This window comes from Dama dama, chromosome 18, assembly GCF_033118175.1.
Source record: "Dama dama isolate Ldn47 chromosome 18, ASM3311817v1, whole genome shotgun sequence".
In the NCBI taxonomy this organism is placed as follows: Eukaryota; Metazoa; Chordata; class Mammalia; order Artiodactyla; family Cervidae; genus Dama; species Dama dama.
Genome location: NC_083698.1, coordinates 60,052,182 through 60,079,289, shown reverse-complemented (window position 1 = coordinate 60,079,289; position 27,108 = coordinate 60,052,182).

Below are 27,108 nucleotides of genomic sequence, written 5' to 3'. Positions count from 1 at the left end.
GACAGAAGAGCCTGGTGGCCTACAGTCCATGGGGCCATAAAGAGTAAGATGTGACCTAGTGACTAAAATAACAACAAGAAAGAACAAAGCCCCAGTGAGACCCTTATTGGGGGCCGGGTTAGGTACAGCAAACACCTCACTCATCCATGCTCCTTTTGGGTTAGATTGAATGTAGTTCTTTTTCCCCTCATGGATAGCAGAGTGGTCTATTACATTTCAAAGCAAGCGTATTTGTAGAAATGCTATAAATTTGGTACCTCTGCTCTGCCAAGTTTTCTATAGCAGATATTGGCACAAAAGTGGGGAGGAACTCACCAGGAAATACTAAGAGCACTAATGACTCTAGAGTTAGAGGCCACAGTCTGACAACTTCCCTTTTTGTTTCCTTCTTCACCCCATGTCCTCCCTTCTCCAGTCTGAAGATACAGATTCATCAAACTCCCCTGGGGTGGGGATGGTTAACGACCAGTCTGATCTTGGGAGAAACTAGACTTTGCTACATTTTTCAGCAGAGAGCCCCAGTAAGATTTCTAAAATTTACCCTCCAATTTATGGAACTGAGAAATATTTACACCATCTCTTGACTGATTGATTGGAGTACGGAAGTCTTGCAGAAGAGAAACTTCCTTTCATTGTGGCATCACTGTGCTCTGTAATAGACGGTGCTCAGGTCTAATTTTGTCTCCTCTCCCCCCTTCCATTTTATTTCCATCTATTGGAGAGAAGAGTCTCTTGAACAAAATGTGTGTTATGATCTTATCACCTCTGAACACACTGTAGTCTTTTTAGGGCCCAGGACACCTCTCTCCTGGGCAAGGTAGATGCATATTTATGTAATAGAAACCAAAAAAATAGAGAATGGGAAAGTCTTCTGGCTTAAAATTCACTTGGGGGTTTGATATAATAAAATATCAACTGCCCATATAATACCAACTGCCTCCAGAAGTTAGATTTCTACCTCAGCTCAGAGAATATACACACATATAGAGACTGAGCAAAATCCAGAAGTGCAAAAACTTGGTTTGCCTCCCACAACCCCTCCACTTCCCAGCAAGTGTCCTGCTCTTCATTTCCCTTCATTTCTTCCTGCTGCCTGCAAACCCATCAATTCTAGTATCACGTATGGTTGGATTTGCAGCTCAGTGTCAATGGATTTAGTTCAACATGTTAATTTCTCCTGTATTTGTCTTATCTTTAATTAGGGAAGGAAAGGTTCTGCCCTCTTAAAGACATTGTGGGGAACCTGGGAGGTACTGAGGACTCAGAAAGGAAACTTCTTCAGGAACCAAGAGAAACACCATCTGAAAATGCCTCAGCTAACAAAACTGAGCTTAGGACATCTGCTTTTGGCCCATTCTCATTAACCACCATGTCCCTAGAGACTGGTTTTCCTCCTAATATGGTGAAATATGCCAAAAGCAAGTAAATTCTCCTGTGGGATTTAAAGGATTTAACTGAATCACATGGAAAGTTACCAGATCTTCTCAGTGATTTATGTGGTAGAGGCATGGTTCTATTTGGATGAACTTCTTGCTGTATCACAGGAAAAAGAAAGCATTCAATATATATTCACCAAGAGGTTCCAAGGGCCTTGCCTTGAAAAAAGACATATTTTGTTCTAAAAGTTAGCTTAGAAATGCATTAAAAAAATTCACATTTTTATATTGAATTATCACGTTGACTTTTTTTCCCCATTGGTACTATAAAGTCACTTTTCTTGTTAGTGCATCATTTAATTGCTCATGAATTTTAAAAAGGTGTATAAGTGTGATCTTAATCTCAGTGTTAACACCTTGGGTGGAAATGTGGAGTCCCTCAAATTTATCCTAAACACTTAAAACACATGAGAAAAATTTTAGAAGCTGAAAACCACATGGGGATGCTGGGTCCCACATACATGCCCTTGTGCCCTCAAAAATCTACAGCATCTCTTAAAAGGGATTATTTCTATTCCCTGCCCTGCTTTAAAATGGAACGGCAGTAATGAATTCTGTTGGGTTCTGTTCACATCTCAGTGACTCTAGAAAAGCCTGCAGGAAGTATACTCCTCAATCATACATTTAGTTGCCTTGTACCTCATAGACTCCAGATAGTGTGTGGTATTTTTCAACAACTACAGCAAAAATTGCTAGAGAATCAGGAAAAAAGCATACAACTTTTTTTTTTTCCAAAGGTGTCTTCAACTGGAGAGGCAAGAATTATTAAAGAATCTTACATAATAATAATAATAATAATAAAAAGAATGACCTGTTTTTGCAAAGAATAGATTTGGCAGAGGAGGGATCCAGATGGAATTCAAGTAATTATGGTGTGCTCGGCAGTCAGCACGTGCCTCACGTTTCAGAAGTGTTGGGGAAAGTTACGGGGTCACCCAGATGTGTCCATCTAACAAGTTCCTGTTGAGCAGTATCCTTCACACCATCTGAAAACCAGCAGTGGTCTTGGGAGGAAATTTGGGTGCTTATTTGACAAACCTTCTCGGTTTAGAAATGAAGTTTGTAAAATACATTTGACCTTTGGAACAAGGTAGGGGCTAAGGGAACTGACACTGTGCCCAGTCGAAAATGTTAGTATAATTTATAGCCAGCAGTCAACATATACATGATTCCTCTATCCATATATATGGTCCCACATCCATGGATTCAACCAACTGCAGATTGTGTAGTGCTGAAGAATTTACTCATGGAAAAAAATCCTTGTATAAGTGGACCCATGTAGTTCAGACCCATGCAGTTCAAACCTGTGATTTCCAAAGATCATCTGTATTAGGTTTAGAGATCATTTTGAGAAATTGATTCAAGACAAGCAAAAAGGTACATACCTATCATATACACATCACTTTCCATTCCAGGGTTCTCAAAACTCCAGGTCTAGAACATCATTATGGGAGAATTTTTATTTTAAATATATCTGTGATAGAGAGGAGGAAAGAAATAGGATTCTAACCTTGGGCAGAGATATAATTCCTTTAACTAGTGACCAATTAATCCAACTCATCAGAATAACATTTGCCCTCACTTTTAAGTGGTTTATAAACAAGAACCACAGGAAATGGCATTGCTAGGAACTTTTCCGAACTGGAAACAGAATCAAATTGGCTCCAGAAACAAACAAATATAACATACACCAAATTCAAGTTTTAAATGCTATTCAAGCCAGGGAGACAAAGAAGGAAATGCTGATTACTTGGGAGAGAAATGGTGGGAGGGGTGTGGGGGGGCAATGGGAAGGGAAGACCAGATGTTCAATTTTCAACATCAATGTTCCTGAAGCCAAGAATATATTGCTGACCCAGGCGTGATAAAATGTGCAGGGATTTCCAGCAATCCACAGTCAGCTGACCTGTTTAAGGAGAAAAACAACAATTGAAAAATAATAAAGTTAGGCTGTAAATATAAATTTCTTATCTTGGATTCTGGTTATTTATACCTCAGAATGAATAACTGCATAAGGATCTTATTGTTTCTCCCTGGAACAAGCTTCAAGGCCAGGGAATGCCTTGACTTCATAAGGTTATCAGAAGAAAATGTTGTCTTTTTGAGAGATAGACTGACATGGATTTTATTCAATAGCCAATCTGACATTGATCAAGATGCTATCAGTTATATCAAAAACAAATAGAAATCTTCATCTTATGGCTGGATATGTGGCAGTAATGTTCTCCTTCCAAAAAAACTGATGGAATTGAATGCTGGGTTTTTTTTTTTTTTTTTTTTTGCTTTTCATTGGAACCATTTTACAAGTTTTTTGTTGCGTTGAAATAAAATGATTTTACCAATAACACTGAGTGAGCTGTACATTGCCTTCATCAGCTGACATTCTGTAGGTTTGGTTGCCTAAAGATACTGTTTAAAACTTTAGAATCTGTCCACTTTCCTTTTGACCTCGCAATTACCAAATAGAAGAAAAATGGCTTTTATAGGGACATGAATCCAATAGAAACTCTGCAAGATTGGAATCATTTAATTTTCGGAGGTTGTGTTCAATCCAAAAGCCTTCTGTGGTTTGTGTACCCCAAGAATGATTTTCTATCCAAAGCATATTTGAATAGAGCAATGGATAAAAGCATATCCTGTGTTTCCAAGAAACCTAATCTGGTCCAGCAGTGGAGAGTCTACAATCTTTTCTTCCACCATTCTTTACAAAACAGGCTGGTAGAAAGTTTGTTTGGAAGCTTGTCTACATGAAAAAAATATCATTGCATTAACTAAGTCTCACAGCACAAGTTATCTATTTCATGTCAGGCTTAAAAAATTACATCAAATACGTATATTTTCTTTTTTATCGAACTATACATTTTATGTTTTTCAATACCAAAGAGAGAGAGAAAGTAGATTATTTTCATCAGAAGTAATTCTGCAGTTTTTCCATTTCCCTCAACTCAAGATAGACAAAAATATTTTTGCTGTTTTCTTAGAAAGAATGACCTCAATATCAACTGTCTTGTTTCAGATACAACTTTAGCAACCTCAATAAATACATGGTATCTTTGTGTTGAATCTAGTTGTTGGTTTAAACATTTTATAATCCAAAAACATCCCAACTTTCTAAAGTTTGAAAGTGGAAGTGTTAGTCACTTAGTCGCTCTTTGAAACCCCACGGACTGTAGCATGCAAGGCTTCTCTGTCTGTGGGATTCTCCAGGCAAGAATACTGAAGTGAGTAGCCATTCCCTTCTCCAGGGGGTCTTCCCAACCCAGGGACTGAATCCGAGTCTCCTGAATTGCAGGCAGATTCTTTATCGCTGAGCCACCAGGGAAACCTTCTAAAGCTTAGGTCTATTTATTTCTACCTTAACCTGCTCTGCCTTCCCTCCAAATTTAAGTCCTATCTGATAAGTTCAACAAAAACGTTAGTGACCATATGGCACGTAAAGATTTCAACATGGACTTCAAGGTGATAAATACTTGTATTAGTTTTGTTCTATACCCTAAATTGGGCTAGTTCCTGATTGAAGAGAGTGTTCGATAACCATTTGAAAGACTCTAGGGAATTCCCTGGTGGTCCAATGTTAGGACTCCGAGCTTCCACTGCAGAAGGCATGGTGTGCCCCCTTCTCTTGGGAAACGTTAAGTAACAAAAATCTTCTTTCAATGGTGTTATCCTCTCTGTGTCATCACTCAGTCACCACTCAAAATTAAAAGCCTAGGGGTACACATTTGACACCCACATTGTCTCCAGTTCAAGAGAAGTGTCCTGAGCAGTGTAAACCAATGAGACCATGGCTCCTCCTTGGCATCTACATTTGTTTAAGAGAGGGCATAAGAATGAGTTGACCTAGTCATACAAGCAGGAATGATTTGCATCCCATGTTGGGGGGAAAAATAGCATTTTTTCTTTCTCCTGCTGAGTGTGAATTAGGAATTGTATGAACACGCACTGCTATAGGCAGCTGTCTTGTAAGTAAGTAAGTGTTAGTTGCTGAGTCGTGTCCAAGACTTTTTACAACCCCATGGACTATAACTCTCCAGGCTTCTCTGTCCATGAAATTCTCCAGGCAAGAATACAAAAGTGGGTTGCCATTTCCTTCTTGCCATCTTGTAACCAAAAGGCAAAACAGCTGTGGGACAAAACCTCTGCTGAAAGTCAGAAGAGCTGAAGGCGGGAGCTTAGAGCCTGACCGATCATCAGTGCTCAACGTGTGTTAACTGAGCAACAGCCTGGGTTCTGTTGAGTTGGAGAGGAACCCTCATTTGAATCTGCATCAAAAGGACTCTGGGGCATTGGCCAGTGAGGATTGGAAGGGCTACTCTATTTCCCGTATATTGTGTAAGGAAAGTGCAGTTTTATCATGTGATCAGCCTTAAGTGATTGTTCTCCTTAAAACCAAAACTCAAGTACAACTGGGACATTGGCCTCTGTAATCACTGCCTGTAGTCATAATTCATTTCTATCAAAAATACTTCCTTTTCTGCCAAATTGTGGAAATTACAATCTGGAAGAGTCTGGCCTAAAGAAGCATTTTCTCAAACAGAGATAGTAGTTTTACTGTGAATTTTGCCCATGATATTGTACAACAACAACAGTCAAAATCATGCTTCTGGTCATAGAGTATCCTTTAAGTGTCTGCTAGCACCACTGCAAGGTGACTTCCAATTCAAGCTCTCTTTGGGGGCTGTGATAACAGAGATGGAAATTTTTGCTGCTGGCTAATGCTTAGCATATTAGATTTAAGCTTCCAAGCATTCCTGTGAATACAGTTTTGCCAAAATGCAGGCATGCACACATGAATACACATACACAGACACACTTTTTTTTTTTTTTTTTTTGAGAAAACAAGCCCCAAAAAACCACATAAAGGAGGAAGAAGCACACCGTGACAAAGCATGAAGTCTTGCTTTCTTCTTGCTTCTTAAAAGCAACAATCTTGTTTGAAGATGTGGGATGAGAACAGGGAGTCCATCCAAAATGATGCCCCCCCCCCCCTTTTTCTGCTGGAGTTTTGAAATTCAGAGACTAATATTTAAAGTTTGGATAAACGGCTAAAATTGCATGCTTTTGAGTCACAGGACTGATTCTTGCATGATTTTGTTGATGATCTGGTTCATCTCTTAACAAGACTTTTTTCAGCCCTTCCCTCTGGGCAGGTTTTGGTACTCCCCAGCAGGATCCAGGAAAGTCTCCATAGTCAAATGCCAACCTGGGTTCTGTACTAGACTCTACCCGCTCTGTCATCATTCGGGGCCTGAGAAGAAGTCCAAGTCAAGGTAAAATCCTGTCTGCTGGTACAATTCATTAAAAGACAATTTGCCTATGATAGCTACTTAATGTGTCTGCAGTATATTTTCACCATAGACAAAATCAATAGAGGCAATCAATAAAAAGAATTATCACAATTTCCTGACAACTCCATGGTGGCAGCAGCTGGGAAGCCACAGGGAAGGGGAGGGTGACTTTGCAGGGTTGCCCTTGGGGAGTGGCTGTCTCCCAGGCACTGGCAGGCAGTCTAGACTGGTTATCTCCGAGTGCCAGCCTCAGAGCTCCCAAGAGAGCTGCCCACGGCCCCCTCCCTATTTATCCAGTAGACCATTACCTTGATCTCCTACTGAACACCCTGGCTCCCAGCCCTTCCCTGGGTGGAGACGGGATGGGGTGAGGCCCTGAATCTGGACTGTTTTGATTTTCATTCTTATTAACTTCAACCAGGAAACTCTTTAGAATGAGGGTAGCCAATCGCTGACTCAGGCTGAGGGAGGTTGCTCTGTGCAGTTACAGCAGAACAGACATATTCTTTCACTCCTGAGTTCTCCTGATTGTGTGTTTGTCTTCACCTATTTTATCCAAGCACAAAAGTGTTAAGCAGTCTTACAATCTAATATAAAAGGAAGAGGAAGTCAAGGTCCTGGCCAGGACATGCAGGACCATTTAGTGGCCATAACTGAGTGGCACAAAAAGACATGAAGGGAAAAAAGAAAAAAAACCACCAAAACTCTAAAAGGATTCCCTACAGGTTCTTGGTAAGGGGAAAAACACACTTGTTCCTTGGCTATGTATGCCTTTTTTTGTTCCTGCTCACAGAGCCAAGTTTATTCAGGCAGTAAAGATGTCCAGGTGTCAGGGAAAGTCATCCTTTTCCAGGTAACCCTGCAGAAAGCCTGCCATGGATTTCAGTTTCCATTTGCTTGGGGATGCTAACCTCAGCCCCCTTTGCAGAAGAGGTGGTGTATTCAGACCAGTGACTTGTAAGGGGAAGTCTCCCAAGATAACGGGACAGAATCTCCTCTCGGGAGAGCCATTAGAGTTACTCTTTCCTTCTTCTTGTGACCTTAGTGTGGAAGCTCCATTGGTGGTGTTTTTGCCACCATCTTGCCATATTAGAGCTTGGAGGCAAGGTCAGAAGAACTGCAAAGTTACAGAACCAGACCCTCTGGAACTTCTCTCCAGATTTCTGGTTATGTGAGAGAATCAAATACTTTCATTATTCAAGACAGCACTGGGAATTCTGTTCATTGCAGCTGGCCATAACGTACTGATACAGATAGGTCCTCTCATGGTGTCTATCATGTAGATAGGGACAGTTGAGGTTTCCCAGAGTGACACATTAGTGAGTAGCACTGCTTGGGCTGAAATCATCCTCTTTTTGACTCCAGACTCAGAACACTTACTCCCCCTCATAGTAATTCTATAATTTCAGCTGAGATCCTTGTCAAAAATGCAGATTGCTCTGCTTCAATCCAAAAGATTCCTTTCAGTAACTCTGAGGTCAGGTAGTAGGAAACTCCATAAAGCCAGCAGGACAGGTGGTTCTAGTGCAAAGGCTTCCTGGATCCCCTTTTAAGACTCACTGCCTATGTTTTCCAACTCCTCAATCAAGTTCATTTCTTTCCAAAGTCCACTCTTCATCCCATCACTTTGGGCTGACCTCACTATAGCATCCACACCTCCCCTCCTATCCATCACCCTCAACATGAGAATAATTTCAAACACGGGTCTAGCTTCACAAAAAACATCAGGTCCCAGTTCTTTGGGATTGGAGGCTGAAAAGTGAGAACAATTAGGAAGGAGGAGTGAGACAGTCTCCTCTCTTCTTAAGCAGTATTTTTTTCACTTGTAAACTGGACATCCTGGTGGTCACAGATTGAAACAACCAGCTCTAAGCCTTACTTAGTCAGCCAGCTAGCCAGCTTATTACTTGGATGTCAACTCCTTGAACCATAGAGAAACAAAATGATCACAAGTCTTTTGGGGGAACATGTAGAGAAGGAGTGGGGAGAATAATGCACACATTCATTTTTGTCTCCAAAGAAACCCATGTGGTTCACTGTTATTCAGCATAGATCAGTCTCTGGCTTTGCCTGAGAAACACAGTCCAAACTCAATATTGTAGGAAGCTGTGAAACCAAACTTTTGAATTTTTCTCAAGAATTTCATTTTTAATAATAAAAAAAATCACCAAGCCCATGTGTCCCATAAAAATAAATGAGTGTTTTCACTCTTGAACCAATAAAGCAGATGAAAGTTGGAAGCCACATGACACTCGCTGTGTAGCTCATCCAGGCTATGCAAGGGCTTGGAGACTCAGTCATTTTGTGTTTTGCAAATGGGGGAAACTGAGGCAGTAACAGGTCTGAATCCCGGAGCGTGACCTTCCGAATGTTGCCTGCCGGCTGTTCTATTCTGGAAGAGCAGTTCTCCAGATAGTTGGAGAAAAGCCCAGATTCTGTAGCATGGCAGGTCCCAGCCTAGCCAGCAAGCTCACTGTGTTTCTGGCTGAGTCCTTCCTGCACCCAATGACCTGTTGCAGGGAGTCCTGTTGCATCATGCCTTTATGCATGCTGCCCCTTCTCACTGGAATCCTCTCCTGCTTCTTCCCACACAGCCAGTGCCCACTCACCCATCACTCACTCATCACCAGAAGCTGCTAGTCCACCTGTGTGGCTGCACCATTGGGCCCTACTGCAACACCTGGCTACTCGATGACATTTACGTGCTTTCACGTGTCAGGCCATCCCACCACCTCCCAATATAACATATATGAAGCATCTCAAAGACTCGATCCTGTTTAATTTATCTTTATGTTTCCAGGACAGGCCACATAGAACAGATGCCCATTAAATGCTAGTTGAAGGCATAAGTCAATGAAACAATGTAGACACGGGGTAATGTGAGCAAAAAGATGACACTTTGAACCTCTCAAAGAAGTCAGAGGATGAAACGGGAAGGATGCAGCTCATTCAGCTTTCTGGCTAGCCTTTTCCCAGGGGCTGCGTCTCCTCTCTTGGTCTATGGAATGTAAACACTCAGATTCCTTTCACTGATAAATAACTTCTTCCATTAAAAAAAGGAAGGAAAACTGACAGTTACTTGGGGGAAATGGTTTCCGCTAGGTCGCCAGGGAACATGTTTGTGGCTGTGACGGGTATTTGGGCAATGGCACTACAGGCAAGGCTGGGATCACTTAAGGCCTACCCCATTTGTGGGGAGACTTTTTTTTAAAGCTTTTTCTTCTCTTGGGAGGAAGTCACACCCGGCAGCCACTGTCACGCTACGCTCAGTTTAGTCCTGAATGAGAAAACCCAGGGTTTTAGCAAATCGCCCCTCTAGCTCCTTCAGTACAAAGGCTGGGAACTGAGTAACAGACCTACTACGGTGAGAGGGGTTTTCCCTCCAGCCGGCAGGTGTCAGCCTCCCCACCAGGGGGCTGGAGTCAGGCCCGTCTCAAGTATTTACCCAGGCCCCCAGGCAAGGCGGCCCACTGTGATCCAGGGCTGCCCCCAGCCTAACCTGGGCTGTCCCGCAGCCTTTCCTGTCAAGGCTCCATAGATCGTGCTATCTCTAAGCCACATCTTCTCACAACAGGTTCAGGTGTTTGAATTTTCAGGGTGGGAGACTGGGAAATTGGCAATGGGTATTGATGGGAAAAGCTCAGAGATGGAGTTGGAGAGAAAGTTCTGAAGAGTGAACTTTGTCCCCTTAACTGAGGCTTTCTGGTACCAAAGAAGGAAAGAGGGGGGTAAGGAAGGGATTAGCCTTCATTAAGGGCCTGGTCCTGGTGGTGCTGTTTAATATGTGCTATTTGATTTAAAAACACCCAAGTACCCTTGAGAACCATATTATCTAAATATCTGTCTATCTATTATCCACTGTACACATATGGCAAAACTGAGGGTAATAGATCTATGGTCAGGATGGGAATATGGTCCATCTGGGGCCCAGCCATGAACCAAGTATAAGCAGTAGGAAATTTATTTTTAAAAAGTAAAAAAAAGTTATCCCTGAACAGTTTAAAATCAGGTCAGCTTGCATTTCTTGAGTGGCTTTTCTCTGCCAGATGTCATTATTTTTAGTCCTTATAAAGCTTCCATTTTGTAGATGAGGAAACTGAGACTCAGAGTGGTCATGCCACCTGTCCAAAGTCAGATGATGAAAGAAATGTGGAGTCAGAACTTGGACCAACTGGAATCCTACATATTGAATTATTACTTCACTAGATTAATTTAATTTAATAAATAAGGCAGGGAGGAACACGTATCTGCATAAAGGAACAAGAGAAAATGAACTTTTAGACTCTGATGAACCATTAGGAAAATAATGTCCTCCCCAAGATGCTGAGTGAGATAGGGTGGAATCCACTTGATTCAGAGGATGAGTAGAAAAAGGAGAGGACTCTTGAGAGTCAGTCTCTTGGACAGCAAGGATATCAAACTAGTCTAATCCTAAAGGAAATCAATCCTGAATATTCTTTGGAAAGACTGATGTTGAAGCTGAAGCTCCAATACTTTGACCACCTGAAGCAAAGAGCTGACTCATTGGAACAAACTCTGAAGCTGGGAGAGATTGAGGGAAGAGGAGAATGGGGCGACAGAGGATAAGATGGTTGGATAATATCACCAAATCAATGGACATGAGTTTGAGCAAACTCTGGGAGATAGTGAAGGACAGAGCAGCCTGGCGCGCTGCAGTCCATGAGGCTGCAAAGAGCTGGACATGACTTAGTGGCTGAACAACAGCAACAAGAGGAAAAGGAGCAGAGAACAGATGAAAGCACTTCCTGTTGGAGGTTGGCACTGCCTAGAGGTCATAGCGACCTCTCACTTTTCCCCCAGCTCTAGAGATAAGTGCGGGCTCCCCCAAAACTGGGATATTTTAAGCTCCTTTGAGGTGTTTTTAAACAAGCACACAAATTCTTTGATACTCATCCCATCAGGAGGGGAATGTCTATGTACCCATCCTTTGAGCCTACATGGGCTTCTGATTTGCTAATAACTAATAAAATGCAGGAAAAGTGACTGCAAGGGTTCTGAGGCCAGCTCAGAAAGGCAACACAGCTGCCAGCTCTTTTTTGTTGTTTGGGTGCTCATCTTTGGAACCCTGAGAAATGTGAGAAATTTGGTTCCCACAGGCTGAGGGACCCTAGATCATGTTTTCTGGCCAAAAGCCCCAAGTGAGGTCCCAACAACAGCCATCAAGTCACCTCCAGCCCCCATGCCCACCCCATCTTTTTATCTTCCCAGTCCAGGCCCCAGTTATCATGGGGCAAAGATAAACTATGACTGCACCCCATCAGAATACAGGTGGACTCCAAGAGCACAATCAAGTCATTTATGACACAAAGTAGTGGCGTGAATTGTTGCCTAGCAAAAGTAACCAGAACATCAAGTCACTTCATTTACTTTTAGGGGAAGCCCATATTCCTTTACTTGCCTCCCATGCCAAGCTCTTACTTTTCAGTGAATTCTGTGGATACGAGTAGTGGCTGTCCTCTGAAGATTGCACAGGCTGATCTCATCCTTTGATGAGGGTGATTAGAAGGGCTAAGATGAGCCAGCTGCTTTGCAACTGCCTCTCCTAGCCAGGCTCTCAGGCCCTGCTCCCAGCCTCTCTCCATCCTTCACTTCTAGCTGACAGCTCCTTACTCCCTCCTCTGTGCATCTCCATTTGGATGGCAGATACTTTTCAGTCCACTGAGCCCCTAGGGCAAAAGCTTTCCATCAACTCTGAGCCATTTCTGCCATTACTCCATTCACCACACCCTGGGAGCAGCTATGGACTTTTTGTGAAAGTGGTTGGTATGGAGCTGCCTTAGCGGGTATCCATGTAGCTCAGGTTCTACCCGACTGGCATAATTCCGTGGTTGTTAAAATTCTTCAAAGAACAAGATGAGCTCATTTCTCTTAAATTAGTGCCTGGTAGGAGAGCTCTCATTTTCCCAGAATAAAGTTCATTATGGTACCCCCACTGCAACTCACAATTAGCTACCCTTTCAACCAGGAAACAGAATAAAGTTCAGAATCCAAATAAGATTTTTCAAGCTCTCTTTTATTTATTTATTTTCTTAGTTGACTCCAGAATCTAGCATACATCCAGCATAGTGTACTGGGAAAATTTTAGAGCTAAATAGATCGATGTCTTCTCTACTTACTGGCTAGTGACCTTATCAAGTTATCGAAATCCTCTGAGTCCCAGTTTCCTTATCTGCAGGATAGAGATACTAATTCTCACCCAAGGTTGCTGTGAAGCTGGATTGAGATAATACTGATAGTCAAGTTGGCTAGAGTTAGGCTAGTTGAAAGATTCTAAGGTCTAAGATATTATTATTTTTCTTGTAGTTATTATTATTGTTTGTGGTTCCTCTTCAGCAAATCCTACCAACTCTTGTTTTCCCACTAAAGCCAAAATCTAACCACTTCTCATCACCTCCACAGCCCATCACTTGGTTCAAGCTATGATCGCCTCCATTTGCTTGATTGCAACACACTCCTATCTGGTCTCCTGGTTTCATCCCAGATTGATGCCTTTCCCCCCTCCACACAGCAGCCAGAACAATCCTGTTCAATCTTGTCATGTTACTCCCAGGCTCCAAAAGCTTCAATAGCTTCCTTTCTTACTCAGAGTGAAGTCTTTTACAGTGACCTGCGAGTCCGTGCAAGACTGGACTCCTACTACCTCTTTGCCTTCATCTTTCCCTCTTCTTTCTCCCTCTCTCTCCAATTTTTTTTTTTTTTTTTTTTTTTGCTATTCCTCAAACAGCACGCAGCTGCCCTAGAACCTCTGCATTTTGTTTCTTGGCCAGAGAATGCATGACTTGTGCCTTTATTTCCTTTCAACCTTGACTCAAATGTCCTCTTCTCATTGAGATCTTCCCTCACCATCCTATTTAAAACATCCCCAGAGCCTCCTTTCTGATTTGTTTTTTTATTACAGTTGATCACCTTCTAACATACAATTGACTTTTTTTTAAAATTTGGCTGCACTAGGTCTTAGTTGCGATGTGCAGGATCTAGTTAGTTCCCTGAGCAGGGATGGAACCTGGGCCCCCTGCATTGGGAGCACAGAGTCTTAATCATTGAACCACCAGGGGAGTTCCAACAATTGGCTTATTTATTTATACTTAGGGTCTATTTCTTCTAACTAGGATCTCCGCCAACTGAAAGGAGAGATTGCTCTTTGGTTGATTGCTATATCCAGTGCCCCAAACAGCAGCTGTTACATAGTAGACCCTCAAGTATGAGGCTGAATTGGCCATGGACCACAGAAACAACTTAGGCTGCTGGTTAATATTTTATTTTAATGAGGATGACTATGTGCATCTACTGCAGCATTAATAGTTTTGTTTGAAAACATTGTCACTGTGCACCATGTTTGGGTTTGAGAACACACTCATGATGAAAGACTGAAGTAATAATCCAGCTGAAGTTAGAGAATGCCAGAATAATAGGACCTAGGCATTCTGATTGTTGATTCAGAAGGTGCCCAACAATCAAGTGTGGACTCTCATTTTCAGTACCAGATATATAATTTTCAGAGCCTGGTGCAAAATGAACATGCAGAGTGGTCCCTTATTCAAAATGATTAAGAATTTCAAGACTGAGACAGCAGAGCACTGAACCGAGTGTGGGCCCTTCTGAGCTCAGGGATCTATGTCACTGCATGGATTGCACCCACGTGATGCTGGTCCTACTCATTTTTTTTTACATCTGTATATGTTTTTTGCATCCAATGAAAACAGATCCTTAGAAGGTTTGTTTGCTTAGTGAACTTTAGCCACCTAATATCTCTTTAAATAGCCATGAAACTGGAAGAGTTAAGGGTATCCATTCTGCCTGAGGTCCACTGATATTCAGGCTTCAGAATAATCCACTTTTGTTTTGTATTTGATTATGTGACAGCCGTCATAACCCAGATAACCACGATAGTGTGATCACTCACCTAGAGCCAGACATCTTGGAATGTGAAGTCAAATGGGCTTAGGAAGCATCACTATGAACAAAGCTAGTGGAGGTGATGGAATTTCAGTTGAGCTATTTCAAATCCTAGAAGATGATGCTGTGAAAGTGCTGCACTAAATATACCAGCAAATTTGGAAAACCCAGCATTGGCCACAGGACTGGAAAAGGTCAGTTTTCATCACAATCCCAAAGAAAGGCAATGCCAAAGAATGTTCGAACTACTGCACAATTGCACTGATCTCACACACTAGCAAAGTAATGCTCAAAATTCTCCAAGCCAGGCTTCAACAGTACATGAACTGAACTTCCAGATGTTCAAGTTGGATTTAGAAAAGGCAGAGGAACCAGAGATCAAATTGCCAACATCCGTTGGATCATCAAAAAAGCAAGAGAGTTTCAGAAAAACATCTGCTTCTGCTTTATTGACTATGCCAAAGCCTTTGACTGTGTGGATCACAACAAACTGGAAAATTCTGGAAGAGATGGGAATACCAGACCACCTGACCTGCCTCCTGAGAAATGTGTATGCAGGTTAAGAAGCAACAGTTAGAACTGGACATGGAACAACAGACTGGTTCCAAATCAGGAAAGGAGTACATCAAGGTTATATATTGTCACCCGGCTTATTTAACTTATATGCAAAGTATATCATGCAAAATGCCAGGCTGGATGAAGCACAGGCTGGAATCAAGATTTCTGGGAGAAATAGCAATAACTTCAGATATGCAGATGATACCACCCTTAAGGCAGAAAACGAAGACCTAAAGAGCCTCTTGATGAAAGTGAAGGAGGAGGGTGACAAAGTTGGCTTAAAACTCAACATTCAGAAAACTAAGATCATGGCATCTAGTCCCATCACTTCATGGCAAATAGTTGGTAAAACAATGGAAACAGTGACAGACTTTTATTTTCCCGGGCTCCAAAATCACTGCAGATGGTGACTGCAGCAATGAAATTAAAAGACGCTTGCTCCTTGGAAAAAAAGCTATGACCAACCCAGACAGCGTATTGAAAAGCAGAGACATTATGTTGTCCACAAAGGTCCGTCTAGTCAAAGCTATGGTTTTACCAGTAGTCATGTATGGATGTGAGAGCTGCACTATAAAGAAAGCTGAGCACCAAAGAACTGATGCTTTTGAACTGTGGTGTTGGAGAAGGCTCTTGAGAGTCCCTTGGACTGCAAGGAGATCCATCCAGTCAATCTTAAAGGAAATCAGTCCTGAATATTCATTGGAAGGACTGATGCTGAAACTCCAATACTTTGGCCACCTAATGTGAAGAACTGACTCATTGGAAGAGATCCTGATGCTGGGAAAGACTGAAGGCTGGAGGAGAAGGGGATGACAGAGGATGAGATGGTTGCGTCACTCCAAATTTTTGTTGTGACGAGACAAAGAACCGAAGAGCATGCACCGCCTGACAGTTGGATGGCATCACCGACTGGATGAACATGAGTTTGAGCAAACTTCAGGGATGGGTGATGGACAGGGGAGCCTGGCATGCAGCAGTCCATGGGGTTGTGAAGAGTTAGTCACGACTGAGCGACTAAACTAACTATATGACAGCCTCAGTTTTAGAGCAGTAAGATTAAAAGATACCCGAAATACTCTCCCTATCCTTTGAACAGGTTATAATAGATTATAAACTCTGAAGACAGTGCTGGATGGTGAGACTGGGAACATCCTGGAGCCAGGTAAAGAGGGATTGCTGCTTCTGAAAGAGATAAGGTCATTTCTGGTCCATCATCACTGTTATCCACTGCCTGACCAGCAGCACCAATCTCTGGTTAAATGGTTTGCAAATGTGGTCCAGCCTGAGAGGCACCTTAGAGAAAGTGAGAATGGAACTAAGACACAATTGGGGGTGGAGGCAAGGCCCCAGGACTCCAGATGCCATCAGGTAATTTTAGCTGATGACAGTGATCCCTGCTAGAATCCACTGAGGCATTGCTGGCCAGTCAGCTCCTGTCCTTGATTTTATTTTCTCCATCTTTCAAAGCAGGACTGTGTTATTTCAAGGATATTTTTGAATAGTAACCAGACTTTAAATACTGCATTTTGAGAGGCTTTTTTGTTTTGTTTTGTTTTTTGGAGTCAGGAATTATAAGAAATGCAAGCCACCGAGCTACTTTATTTAAACATTTTCTGGGGGAAAAAAATGAAATCTTTTACATATTTTCATTACAGGTCCATCTTGACACCTTAAATTTTAAAATGGACCTAAGACTATCTCTAGATTTTTAGGTAAAATTACCTAAAAAATTTACCTTAAAAATTACCTGAGATGATTTGGCCACAAAAGATTAAAAAAAAGTAATAAGTGAAATGAGCAGAAACATTAGTTCAGCATTTCAAAGACAATTTATCACTAAACAAATGCATTTGAATTTATGGAGATCTTTCTTACAAGACTTCAAAGTCTTAAAGATAACTAAAATAAATATCATATACTATTTAAAAATTTCTGTGTACATTTAAATCTTAAAGTGAACTGGTTTTTGTGGGTCAGAAATAAACCATTTGTATAGGAGGACACGTGACCACTCATATTTACAAGGGTAAATTTTCTTCACTTCCAATTTTGTGTTTGATAGGGCTGTTAACATTTCAAAGTAGTTTGGCTTGTGGTGTGATTGTTTAAATGTGTCCATTCAACTGTGGACATCAGTTTCACAGGAAGTGAAATGTCCGGAAGTACTTGACTCTGGAACAGACTGAAGAATTAAGCCAAACACATTTGGAATTATAGGTTTCTCCCCTTTAAGTAAATATTCTCATAATTTAACTTTCTGGTTCTACACCAGGTTCTTGCACAAGTAGAACCAACTTTCACATTGACCATTCTGATTCAGATATTGTCTAGAGAAGGATGCAACCTGCTTCAGCAATGGGAGCCTGGAGCGTGGATCACCTTATTTCTGTGCAAACCTAATGAAATTTGTTGCATTTCCAGGGATGGCTAGCAGAGTGCAAGGCATTCCTTCTACAGAAAAGTCAACAAGGAAAGTTGCAAGGAAGCTGAGTTCTGCTATCTTCATGGCAGTTAGCCTGGTTTCTTTATCTCAAGCAGGGGAGATATCTCTGCAAGGCAGTCAGCCCCGACAAAGCTGTGTCCCCACATTTCTGGTTAGTGGTGAGATTCTCCTTTTCTAAGCCCCACTCCTTCTTTTTAGGTCTTCGCATTCTTTCCTTAGATATGTTAATATCCTCTCCAGGGAGCTACCTGGGGGCAGCCTCTTAGGAGGGGATTTTATATCTCTACTCAGATCATTTACAGCGTCCATGGAGCTGGCTTGAGTGTGGGGCCTGGTTTCCCTGTTTACAAGTTCGATGAGGGTTTCAGGCAGAGGGTATCATTTCTGGGTCCCAGGTGTCTGACAGGCATGTGAAAGCATTCATCCTTGGATTGTGCTAAATTCAAGGCTGGGCCCCTAAATAAGCATTGTTTCTACTTGTTGAAAATTAATAAAATAATTGATAGCAAGATTGATAAAATAATTGATAATTATAAAAGTTATTCAGCTGAATATAAGAAATTGCCAATATTCAACCATTTTTTGCTTATCAGTGTAGCAATTTCTTACGGTTTGATCTAACACTGCAAAATGGTTTCAGACACCAATGAAGAGATATTGAAAGGTTTTCATTTTGTGTTTTCACTATATTCCACACCTCCTAACTTATTTTCCTGTACACTGTTTCCTGCTAAGACTACACACACACACGCTCGCACTCACAATATGACTTATTCTTTCTTTTCTGGGACCTTAGAGAAGTAAGAAAACCAGAAGACAAGGAGATAACAGGTTTATAGGCATGAAAGGCAGTTCTACTCACAATACTCTTGTCCTTTGTTCAGGGACATCCGTCCCTCTCATCTCCCTCCCCCAGTTCTGCCTGAAATCATATAATTTAGCTTGAAAGCAATGAAGGCTTGAGGGCAGGCAGCTTGTGTATGGAACAAGCTCCAACGCTGAGTCACAAGCTCTGGATTCTGCATGTGGTTTGATTCCTTCCTGATTTGTGATCTTGGATGAGTTACCTAAGTACAGTGTATTTCAGTTTTCTCATCTGTAACATAGGGACAATCATATCTACTCATTAAAGTTGAAGGGTCGCAAGTAAGATAATGTTTGTAATGTACCCCAAACTGGGAGCCAAACTCATGTAAGACCAATAAGATTATATTTCCAGTCCCCTGGAGCTCCCAGCCTCCATGCCTCGATGTCTACCACACGTGGCTCAGAAACCAAAGAGCCGCTTGAAGTGACATGTGGCCAGGGACACTGGATGTCTCAGTGGGAACCAGGCAGCCGGGTGAGTCATGGCTAGCAGGGTCTCTGTTGCTTTGGGAGAGATAACTGGCAGCTGGGGAGGCTCAGAAGTGGCTTTGTGGCGTCAATGACATTTGGGCTAGTCCCTAAGGATGGTTAGGATTTAGACACGCCCTCTAGGCCGGCGGGGTCTCATTAAACCCTCTGCAATGATGGAAATGTGCTCTAAATTGTGCTGTCTGAGATGGTAGCTCCTGAGCACTTGGATTGTGACTAGTGAGATTGAGGAGAGAATTTTAAATTTAACTTTAATGAATGTTAAGTAGGCACATGTGGCCAGTGGCTACAGTACTGGACAGCTCAGGACTAGGCAGAGGAAACAGCAAAAGTGTGAGAAGCAGAAAATGATGGGAGCGGGCATGGGGTGCAGCCCGCATTTGAGCACAGCTGAAGCCCTGGGTGTGAGAAGGACACTAGCAGGACTAGCCAGAGAGGGATGCACAGCAAACCAATGGTCAGGGGAAAGTTTCAATGCTCTTTGCTGAGCCGTGGAAGCTGGTGAGGGTTGGTGAGACAAGGAATGACATCCTGTTGCTCAGTTCAGGGCAATGAATAGAGCAGGAGTTGAGGGGGTGTATCTCTCTGACTGGACCAGATAGAAGATGGAAATGGGAGCAATTTGGGAGTGTTACTGCAAAAACTCAGGGGAAGCCCTTACTGAGTGCCAGGTACTTACTTACTGAGTGTAAACAACTCAGCCTGGAATATCTCGTGTCCCTCTGAGGCAGGTGCTATCCAGAGGTCCATCTTCCAGACAGAGAAGTGAGGTTTATCATTGGCTAAGTTAAAGTCCTAAAGTAAGTATAGAAAGAAAAATTTTAACTCAGGTCTGTTGGATTCCAAAGACCACAAAAGAAAGTATTTAACTCCACTACCTCTGGGTCTTCCCTGGTGGCGTCGCGGTAAAGACTATGCCTGCCAATAGAGGAGACGCAGAAGATGCCAGTGCAATCCCTGGGTCAGGAAGATCCCCTGGAAGAGGAAATGGCAACCCACTCCAGTATTCTTGCCTGGAGAATCCTCCCATGGACAGAGCAGAGCCTGGTGGGTTACGATCCATGACGTCGCAAAGAATCAGACATGACTGAGGACGTACCACCTCTGCTTTAGATCTCCCTTGGGAAAACAGAATCATGAGAGGTGACATAAAGCCAACCCTAAAGGTGAGGACCTGACATTAAATGAGCTGGGTGTGGCTTTTCTCAAGACGGGAGAGAGGAAACTCTTCTTTCCACATGTATTTCTAAATGGGACTCCCTGTTCTGCTGCCAAGTCTGACACCTCTCATCTTCCTACTGCCTTGGTGAAAGCCTAAATTAGGCCATTACTGAGCCCATTAGCTTGCCTATTTGTGGGCCAGAAGAGTTATTATCTGTATTTGGGGAGCTCCAAGAGTAGAGACATTTCTTTCCTGAGATCTCTTCAATTTGCAGACAATTATCTGATGGCTTTGAAAATTTCTTTTACGGTCTTCTCTTAAGAGGCAGTTCAGTGTGGTGTTACAAACACCCATTTGAGAACCAGGCTGCCTGGGTCTGAACGCTGGTTTACAGCCTGACTTGGAGTGTGTTTCAGAAACCGACTAGTTTTAAGGACTCAGTGAGGAAAGGTACTTAACAGGCTGTGCAAAGCATTGCCTATATGTGTTTTACAAGCATTATTATTTGCAAGACCTGGGCGGAGATGGGACAGGAGTGGCCAGGAAGAGGAAGAACCAAGTCTCAAAAGGCCATTGGAAAACATTTAGGTGTGAATCAAAAGGAATTGGTCAGAGAGCTAGGTCCTGAAAGGCCGGTTTTCTGAGTTTAAGTTCAGACTCCCCCGTAAAAGAGAAGAAACCTTACAAATGTAAACGCATGCAGAGAAGTTAGGCTGGAAGGGAAAAGGAAACTCTGGCAGGTACTGGGAAGAGCAGTTTCTACATGCGTGGGAGCAAACTCCTTGTCCTTTCGAACAGATGACGGGGGCTTAGCCTCAGTCAGGGTCGCGGCGGCCACCTTAAATGCCGCATCCAGGGTTGCGCTCGCCGGTAGCCTCAGTGCTGCCACCTACAGGGCCTGCGAGGCAGGGCGTGCAGCCCTGAAGGCTCCTCGGCGGCAGGAGCGGGTTGTGCCCTGAAGGGTAACCTCCGCATTAGCCTTCATTAGCTCCTCTCTCCTACAGGTTTTAAATGATTTTAGCCCTAGACATAAAAATTCTAGGAGATATTTCTAAATATTATTTCCCCAAGGGGGGGGGGATTTAAAAGATAAAATCAGAGAGAGCTTCCCACATGGAATGTAGAAATGTCACTTTGATGTAGCACCACATGCCAGGCACTGGTGAGTGGCTTGGCACGTGAAATTGCACTTGATCCAAACAAAAGATGGCATCACTAGTATTATGCCACTTTCGAGGCAAGTTAAGGAATCCCATACGAAACTGATTATGACCCATGCCACTCCCATTCCAAAGTCCATATGTGTTATAACACACTAGCTGACAAATTATTTTTGCATCTTTCCCAAGTATAAAAGCGCACACAACTGAGTTGAACAAACAGGATCAACAGTCACAAAAATTTCTGTTTGCACATGGCAAATCGTGCTTACCTTGAGATTTGAAAATCAGAACTCTTCAAATGAAGATGCTAGAGCAGAAATTCTCACCTAAGTGAGTAAGGACTTTATCACCACAACCTAAATCTTTGTCCATTTGTAAATTATGTCTATTTATTCAAGCCAACCTGAATGAATTTATAATGTGGACCAAACTACAAAACAAAGTGTCCTGCCTTGTTTTACCAACTCAAATTCTTTATTAATGAACCAACATTTGAGCACATTTACGCTCTGTGTACACTACCAAAGTCATGTTTAAATTGACCATCCAGTGGTACTACAGGGCTTCTCAAACTTTATTGTACATGCCAGTCCCCTGGGGACCTTGTTGAAATGCAGATTCTGACTCAGTGAACCTGGTATGAGGGTCTCAGGTTGTGCATCTCTAACAAGCTCCTAGGTGATGTGGAGGCTGCTGGTCCAGCAAGCACACTTTGAGTTTCAAAGGAATTTGAAGATCTTAAAGTTCTTTTGAATCATCAAAATATTGGGTTGGCCAGCAAGCTTTTTGAGCAACCAAATGAAATTTTACTTATTTGCACATTGCTTATATTTTATTGTTTCCTAGTGCTTTGAGAATCAGTAAACTGTTTCATCTAAAATGCTTTATCAAAAATAAAATGAAATACTTTCTCAACTAGAACAATGAACTTACCAGAATATTCTATTCTTTTACCCAGGCTGGATTATAAGGTATTTATCTTTAGAAACTCTATGACTTAAAGAGATTTCATCTTCAATCAAAGAGAAATTTAAGCACCATAGGAATTATTTTCCAAACTCTAAGGGGGAGTAATGATGATACTAACATAAGAAAAAAACTTGTTAAAATTAAGCTTTCCACTTACTTAGGTTTTTCAATCTGACTCTTTTGCCATCTAGGGAATTGACTGTATGGATGTATAGAGCAGTGAGTGGGCCCAGAGACCCACTGAAAAACCAAGGAGCACCTCTTCCTGTCTCTCAGGTCTGGAGGTGCATTTATGCTTATGCTTATCAGAATTTCCAGATGTTGAAGGGCAAAAAGTAACAGACTCACATGTGATACAGAGTAAACACCTTTGATAATGCTCAAAGGACAAGCTACTTATAGCAGTAAAGAATAAACTGACCCGTAAATAGAGTGTCATTTACTTCTTTGTTTTGTCTAGGGTGCATTGAACAGCATCTGTTAGTATTGCAATAGATAATGTCCAGCAATCATTTCCATCATACACCTCACTGGGGATGAGAAATGCAATGAAATGAGATCTTCTGTTTGAAATTGATTTTTTTCCCCAACATCAATTAAAATATGCAAGAAAGGTGTTGAGTTCTCCCCCCATGCTTTCCTATTTACACAAATAAAATATGTATATACTTTGATAGTTAAATGTAAATGATTGCCTTATATGCCTGAGAGAATAGAATGTCTCATATTAGAATAGTAGAAATTATGGCAACTTGAATAAGAAGAAAATGAAAGAAAATATGGAAACTTTGATGGGAACAAAGTATGCACATTGGAATTTGTCAAAAATGTGCATTTACTGACTTGTAGGCCTTAAAATTGATTGCTAGGTTAACATAGCAAAGACTGACATGGGATTGTGAAGATAAGGGTGGGCTCCAGGGTAGGGAGACAGGCTGTAGCTATCTACTTCCCGTGAACTCAGGGCTTCAGCAAAGCTAGTATTTCTTTCCTCCTTTGCAGTTCCCACTCTAATGCCCCAAATTTTCTTTTAGTTTTAGTTCTTTAGGTTGAGACATTGCTTATAGCAGATGCTGTATTACCTAGGTATTGGTGTATGAGCTATTTACTCTAATTATTGCCAATAATAGCTATGGTGGCCAGCTTCTGTTCAGGGCAACCGTGTTGCAGGCTTCGGGCAGAGAGGAAAAGGTAGTGTTCCTGCAACTTAAGTTTGAAAAATCAGGAGAAGAGCTGGGGTCATTTTTTTCAACCCTGAACCAAAAAAATGTGGTCAGAGAGATAGAGATTACAATTGGCCCAGTGTTGACCACATGATCTTCCTGTTTGCTGGAAGTATGTGTGTTTGTGGGTGGGTGGGATTCGGAGGCGGGGGGGGAACCATTATTTTAAAGTTTAGTTAAACCATATATATTTTGAGGAATATTTCCCAAAGAAGGTACTGGCTTTTCCAGAAAACATTCACATCCATCACAACTTTGGACAAGTTACTTTATTTGAACTTCAGATGAAGAGTTTGTGTGTTTGTTTGAGAGAGTAGAATTGGGTGTTTTCTGACAGCCTTTCCATATCTAAAATCTCTAGTTTTCAGTTACCTTTCTATGTAGCACTTTATGAAATGATTTCATATCCAACCCTGATAAGCAGGCAGAGGTGACGCTATTTCACCCTCTTATTAGATGGGGGAAACCAAGCCTCACAAAGTTAATTAATTGGCCTCAATGATTAGAATGTCGAGTGGCAGAACTAGGACTACATATTAAATGATTGGATTAGTTTCAAAGAATTCCCTTTGAATGCTACCCACATTAGTGAAATTAGCTTTGTTCATTCTGTAATGACCAATAACTAATCCCATTGGTAGCAAACTACTATAAATTAAGATAGAGTTGATGGGAAAGTTTTGATGAGTTAAATCTTGGGCACTTGAATTTTTAATTTTGCTGCCTTCTGGGAGACACTGAGGTTGTTCATTAATATGATTACTATCTTTCTGATGGGAGGTACTAGAAACTATGGCTTAGGGAAAGAAAAGCCAATGAAAAGAATTCAAGTTGAAAGAAACTGCATATAGGAAGAGATCCAGGGAAAGCCTGGAGGGAACTGATTATTATCTTCCAGCTCACAGACAGTTGATATTATGCGTGAAGCTGATAGCAGTCAAATAAGTCACTATTGTTTGTTTTAAGATTTCCCTAAATAAATATTTACACCACATAATCAATGAAGTTTAGAAAGTCAATGGAATGTGCTTTATTTCTAACAAGACTTAAATTAATTGTATATCTCCTGCATCTACAAAACTTTATTAAGATCACTCTCAGAACTAGCTTAGAGCTCCTAACGGCTGGCTTTCTTTTTGAGCAAGTATTTCAGACTGGTGTATAAAAATTTTAAGACTAAAATGGAAAATAATCTTTGATTAAAAATGTATAAAATTATGATTCACAAGCCTTAATGCACATACCTTTGGTCTGCCAATTAATAAATTTATCCTCCAGGAAACGAAAATGAATAGTAAAAGTATGTTCACTGAAGTGTCTCTTAGAGTAGTAAAATCAGGGAACAATTTAGGTGAGAGACTGTTGAAGAAAATTGTGACACTTTCATAAAATAGAATACTATATAATCGTTTAAAATGATGCTGCCAAAGAATAATTAGAGACAAAAATATTCACAACAACATAACCCACAGAAGCATAATTTCCAGAGTCAGATAACCTGGATCTTGATTCTAGCTCTACCAACCCCCTGTTGTGTGACCTTGAACAATTTACTTAATCTTTTGTACTTAATTTTACTCAGATATGAAATGAGGCTAATAAAGACAGCCCTGGGCTCAAAAACTTGTTGGGTGAAATGAATGAGGTAATCTATGTAAAATGCTTAGTGCAGAGCCAGGCACTGTAATCAGGTTATTAAAGCATAACTTTTTCTTTCTTTGCTAATCGGTATTTCCTAGTTTGGGGGCCAAAGTTATGTTAATTTGGTAATGATGAAGAAAATGGAAAAGTTATTGTTTTTAATCATTAAAAATTATATTAATATACATATAAAATTTACCATCTTGATCATCTTTAAGGATACAGTTCATTAGTATTAAGTACATTCACATTGTTGTGCAACCTATCTCCAAAATTCTCTTCATCTTGCAAAACTAAATCTCTATACCATTAAACAATAACTCTCTATTCCCCCCATCCCCCAGCCCCCTGACAACTGCCACTCTTTCTGTCTTTATAAATTTTACTACTCTAGGTACCTCATATAAAGTAGACCTGTACGGTATCTGTCTTTTCGAAACTGACTTATTTCACTTAGCATAATGATCTCAAGATTTATCTGTGTTGTAGCCTGTGTCAGCATTTCCTTCCTTTCTAGGTGTAAGTAATATTCCATTGTATGTAACACCACATTTTGCTTATCCATGTATCTATTAATGAACAATCAAGGTGCTTCTGCCTTTTGGCTATTGTGACTAATACAGCTATGAACATGAATGTACAAATATTTAAAGATTGCTTTTTCAAAGAAAAAATAGTATAAGTTTCCCCAAATTTCCTAAAACTGATAAGGCAAGTGTAAACAGGGACTACACAGGTGATTGAAATCCTAAATTTACTCATTTTTCTGAGGTTTCCTCCTAGGTCTTTTCCTGGAATAATGTGGTTGCTGGCACTCCAGTGGCATTATTTCTGTTTCTATTCCAGCCATCAGAAAGGAGAAAGGGAAGAAGGAGGTATACATCCCTACTTTAAAGATATTTTCCATTTCCACTCCTTTGCCTGCAAGTTAGTCATGGGATCACTCCTATCTCAGAGAAGCTGGGAAAAATGGTGTTTATTGCTGATAAGCCATACTACACAAATTAGGGGCTCAATACTGAGACAGAATGGGAGACATTGGGGGACAGCCAGGATTCTCTACACATGTTAACTAGCATCTTGGGATATACATCCTTAGGTAGGTAATGTTGAACAGTTTCTCTCTGAGTCTGTAAATAATCTTGAATAATAATTCAGAGATAGTGGTGAGTTTCATGGCTTTATTGATACCTACTTCAAACGAGATCCATTTAAAGTCATGTAGAGATCTGGTAAAACCTAGAGCAATAGGCTTAAGGCATTAGCTTAATATTCTGGTGCCTTGGGCTTGTGTGAGTTTCCTTCAACTATCCCCTACTTCAGATAGACCTATAAGGCTACAGCTTTAGTGCCAATGAAGATGGTGATGAGGCTAATTTGGTTTGGGGAGTTACTTCCCAGATGAAATGTAGAGGTGAGAATCTGTTCTCAAGGATCATTCTCCATTAATGAGCAAACATTTGGGCCTACCTAGTGGGGTGAAATTGGTATCTGATTTTTATAGCTTCCAATATAAAAATAACTTCTTTATTAAGTAATTTAGATGTTGATGAAAATTAAAAAGCATCTTTGAAAAATCATTGCTTTTGTTTTAATTGTAGAACTGGAGAATTTATGACACTCCAATGTGGCTGTTTTGGCTCATGGGTATTTAAATGAGCAAGTACTATGTGAAACAGGCAAAACTCACCCCATCACTCATGATGTACCATCATCCTTGAGGCAGGAATTGGAGTGAGGTCAAAGGTGGGTGAGGGTCAGGGAAGTGAAGGGGATTTATTACAATATTAAATCAAAATTAAAAAAAAAAACCAACAAACCAGATTTTGTTATTCCAATGCAACTGTGTCTAAAAAGGTCTGGTCCCACCATCTTTATTAAAATGCCCTGCTTTGAAAATGAATAAACTCTTCAGTGAGTACAGTCTTATGAAAAGAGCCTTGAGGTTACAA